A 5,000-nucleotide genomic window follows, 5' to 3' on the forward strand; every position below is an offset into this window, starting at 1 on the left:
GAAGAGTTCCTTGAGGACATGAAGCCCTTGTAAGACAGTGTGGAAATTCAGACTGGGAGCCAGGCTGGCAGGAGGGGCTGGTGTCAGGTGCACATACTGGGCAGTGGAGGTGGGCACACACACATGCACACAGGCGGGCACACCGCTAGGCAAAACACACGCACACACACACACACACGCACACACACACACTCACAAACAGTGGTGGGCACCCATGCACACAGGCGGGCACACCGCTAGGCAAAACACATGTGCATGCGCGCACACACACACACACACACACACACACACACACACACACACACACACACACACACACACACAAACAGTGGTGGGCACACATGCACACAGGCTGGCACACCGCTAGGCAAAACACACGCACGCACGCACGCACACACACGCACGCACGCACGCACCCACGCACGCACACAAACAGTGGTGGGCACACATGCACACAGGCGGACACACCGCCAGGCAAAACACACGCACGCACGCACACACACACACACACACACACACACACACACACACACACACACACACACACACACACACACACACACACACACACACACACACACACAAACAGTGGTGGGCACACATGCACACAGGCGGACACACCGCCAGGCAAAACACACGCACGCACGCACGCACACACACGCACGCGCACCCACGCCTGCACACACACAAACAGTGGTGGGCACCCATGCACTCAACTTGGTTGCACAGCCAGTGTTGGTGGAAGGGAAGAACAGAATCCTGTTGTATTCTTACCTCCTACACTGTAAATTAAAACCTACTGTAAAACATACTGTACCTACTGTAACAAATAAAATGCTAATTCAACACATGCAGAGTAAGACCAAGCGCAGTCTATACAAGATTTTTAGATTTCTAAACTGGATTCTTTAATTGTTGAATCAACACTGCTAAATGTACTGTGTGCTTACTTATTATCTTATTATTATCTTATAATCTTATTGTTAATGCCCTGATGATTGATAAGCAGACTGATTTTTTCTTGTTTTTTTTTCTCGTGATTCTACTAGATGTTGAGGTGAGATAGAGAAAGTAGAGGGAGATGGAGATGGGGAAGGGTTGGGAAATGACCTTGGGTGGGAATCATCCCTTTATGGATTAATGTTGTCGCACCTAGCCCACAGAGCCACAGCGCCTCAAGCCTTCATTTCAAGCAAATGATGTCTTGAAATATTTTTGACATCTGTAGGTTTTTCATTTAATGAGGACTACAGGTAGCAAGCCGGTTGTATAACTGTGCTCCCCTGCCTTAGGAATACTGTTGGGTCATCACTTAAGCCAGGTTTAAACTACACAACTTCTGTTTTTTTTTGGTCTGATTTTGACGTCTGGTTGCACCGCACACATAAAGAGAATTGCAACTGTCCATCTTATTCCTTATTGTTAACACCCAAGACAACGCCGATGTTCTATTACGAGTTGTAAATATCAAACAGTGTTTGTTATGTACGATTTGTGCCAGTGGGTGTTCAGATGAGGTTGAGATGTGATTTGTTCAAATAATAAGCTTACTTAAGCTATTAATCCTCAGAACTCCAGCAGCACGGATCCATGCTGCAAATGGCACATGGTACACTGGATCGTACGTCTATTCAAACACTGATGTACAAGAAAAAAAATCACAAAAAACGCTTCAAGTTCTAAGGGTTAAGTTATATTAGAAATAACCCAACTAGCAGGTTAAAACTATACGAATAAAACAAAGGTGAAGGGGAAACTCAGCTGTGACCCAAATTGGGCAGCTCAGACTTACAGCGTCAAACGTCAACATGCCCAACACACTAATTGTATTTGGCCATACTCTATGAGTGCACATTTACTACTGTAAGTGTGTGAGTATGTGAATGGTATTCATCTAAAGAGGTGCTCTGGATTGGTTGGGTTTCTGAGCAGTAGCAGTGGTAATGTTTCTCACCATAAAGGTTGGAGCAGGCGTCACCCAACAGTTTTTCTCTTCTTTTAAGGGTGCTGACCAAAATATTGTAAAGCTGAAAAATGAGAAAAGGTCGCACCATGCATAGGTTTCTTTATTACACAAAGAAACCTATGCATGGTGGGACCTTTTCTCATTTTTCAGTGTTTCTCACCATGGCATGTCAGTGAAGTGAAATGAGGGCTTCTCTGTTGCTGCGATCTCTGCAAAAAGCTGCCGAGTGTGGACTTGCAACAGTCTGGCTAGATAGACTAGGTACACCACTTATTACTAATGTGTGTGTGGAGGGTGGCCATACAACAACGTCCTATTCCAAATGATGCTTAGAGGACTGAGAGTTCAATTCATTTTGTACAGATAATCATTTAATAGCAATTAAAAAAAAAAAAAGATGTCGGAATAAGGGGGGAGAATTGTGGCCAGTTCTGTATCTGATCTGGATGATCTGGACTTCTGAACTATAGTGTGTGTGAATAGTACATAGACACAGGTAGTCAATGTTTAATGGCAATTTAAGAAGTCTTGACGTGTGAATAAAGAGAAACAGGGTGGCCATCTCTGTCTGTGTCTGAGTGCTGGGGCAGAAGGCACCTGCCCTCCCAGAGTTCCCACTGCTTGGTTGGGGCGGGAGGGAGGGGATTTGAGCAAAGCTCAGTAAATCTGACGGCAAATCCGCACGCTTAAACAAGGATGAGCTCGGAACAATGTGCAGATAACTGGATTACCTGCGTGGCAGGGACACACAAAGGGCTCGTTTCCCGCAGCTAGGCAACCGGCCAGCCCCCCCCCCCCCCCCCAACGTTTGTGTAGAACTAACGGCAGAGCTGTTCTGCAAACATCGCCCCAGCCCTCTTAATTACTGCGCAATCGCCTCAAAAAACTGTCATATTGGACGTTTAGTCACTCTTGAACAAACAACGCAGTTAGTTTGACTGTGTGCTGAGTGGTTTAGTGGAGAGGGTGAAGTGAAGAGAGGAGTGGGTTGTCTTGACAGGACAAACCAATTGGTGGATTGAAAAGGGGCCAGTGGAAGTTTTGTGTACTTTGCGGCAGGCATGGTTACGTACATCTCAGTGAGTGTGTAAGGGACTGGGTGAGTTGAGGTGAGGTGAGGTGGGGTGGGGTGGGGAGTGGGCAGAGGCAAATGTTTAAATGTTATTGCGTTAAAATGGGATAATCCTACCGTTAGTCGTCTTCCAAGAAAAAGGTAATTAAGTAATTAAAAGAGAAAACTCTGAGAAAGCAATCAGAGAGGACACTGAGAAAGCTATTCCCCATGCATACCATGCCATGCTCTCTCTCTCTCTCTCTCTCTCTCTCTCTCTCTGTCTCTCTCTCCGTCTCAGCAGCAACAGTCAGTCGGATAATATCAACAATATTTCCTTTCATATATTGTAATGGTAATGAGCAAAATCACACAGGATACCAAAACACCCTAATGTTTTATTCAGGAAGGCCACCTTTAACCCTTTGCTTGCCTGGGGAACAGACTCTAATTGTCTTGACTGGGGCCTGCCTTATTAAAGTTTCCCAGCCTGGTCTATAGCCTGGCGGGGGTAATGCTGCCTCCGCTCATCTCCACTCCTCTCCTCTCCTCTCCTCTCCACTCCTCCTCTCTTCTCTCCGTTCGCTCTACCTTCCAGGCAGCCATCTCTCTTTTTCTCCTCTGACAGTAATTTACATATGATTTATTTAGAGAACAGGAGGGGAGACTAATTTTATTTGGGAGATTTTCCCTTAGTTTTAGCAATCATTAGCAGCTCGACGTAATCCGATTGTGAGAATTTCATCAGGCCATTTTGGAAGCCCTCCCAGACCTCATCAGAGGGGCCCCGCATTTATTGCTAAGTGTGCTCTATTGCATTAGCACGCAGGCTAAGCGACCGGGGACCGCTGCCTAGCTTCATGGAGGAGCCACTTAACACTCTGCCTATTCCCTCTTTATTGCCACGCAATCAATTCTTATTCATTTTAAAACCAAAAGCCCTTTCTTTCATTGTGTGCCGTGTGCCCGGCCCCGGCTTTATCAGAGGCAGCTAAACCAATTACACTGTTGTTGTTCTCACGGAAATGTTCGTGTTTATGCCTCCAGATTTCCTCTTTAAGATGCTTTATGTTTTCGAATTGCGCATTGTGTACATTACACTCGAATGCATTTATTTGCAAACATAAAAAAACTACGGATATACATAAACAAACAGAAGAATAGATAGTTAAGAGGAACATCTCTTGCAAATATGTATGAAAATATAAATACTGTATGTGATTTATTAAAAGAAGTCCTTTGAGGAGATTTACTTACACGTCGGAAATTGTACATATCACAAACAATGTAAACTGTAAATCCGAAAAGTGTACTGAACGGTTTGGATACACAGAAAATACCACAGAATGTAACACCAAAACGTGATTAATAGTCAACAAAAGCAGTGTCTTCATTGCCTTCCTAGTTGGCACTGAAAGGTGAGAAGAGGAGAAAGAGAAGTGGAGATAGAGAAGTGGAGAGAAAGAGGAAAGAAGAGGAGAAGAGCAGCGGAGAGATTCCAAACATCCAAACATCACTATCAATCTCCAGTTTGTCCCTGGACATTGACCATGATAGCAAAATGGCAGTGTGTCGATGATTTCCAAGGATTTCCAAGGATGAAGTTTCCAAGGATTTTTACCTTCGATTGTAGCAAAGCTTTTATTTTGTCTAACTGCGTGTGTGATTAACCATAACACCATAGTAGAGTCTAAATGGCCCCTCAAGCACACCGTAGAGTCAGATGTGTATCAGGAACTCTGTGGGATACTAGCTATTGTGACCTTAAAGGTGACACGCACACACACACGCACGCACGCATGCACACACACGCACGCACGCACGCACATACACACACGCACACACACAGGCACACACATGCACACACACACACACACGCACGCACGCATGCACGCACGCACGCACGCACGCACATACACACACGCACATACACACAGGCACACGCACACGCACACACACACAGACGCACACACTCGAAGAGAG

The 5,000-nt window shown here is 45.4% G+C and overlaps 1 protein-coding gene across 1 annotated transcript in view; it reads left to right on the top strand.

The window, feature by feature from the left end:
• eya1 (EYA transcriptional coactivator and phosphatase 1) overlaps positions 1-5,000 on the top strand; it is a 184,929-nt gene that overhangs the window by 27,382 nt on the left and 152,547 nt on the right. The window lies entirely within an intron of this gene.

This window comes from Engraulis encrasicolus, chromosome 9 (assembly GCF_034702125.1).
Source record: "Engraulis encrasicolus isolate BLACKSEA-1 chromosome 9, IST_EnEncr_1.0, whole genome shotgun sequence".
Taxonomy (NCBI): Eukaryota; Metazoa; Chordata; class Actinopteri; order Clupeiformes; family Engraulidae; genus Engraulis; species Engraulis encrasicolus.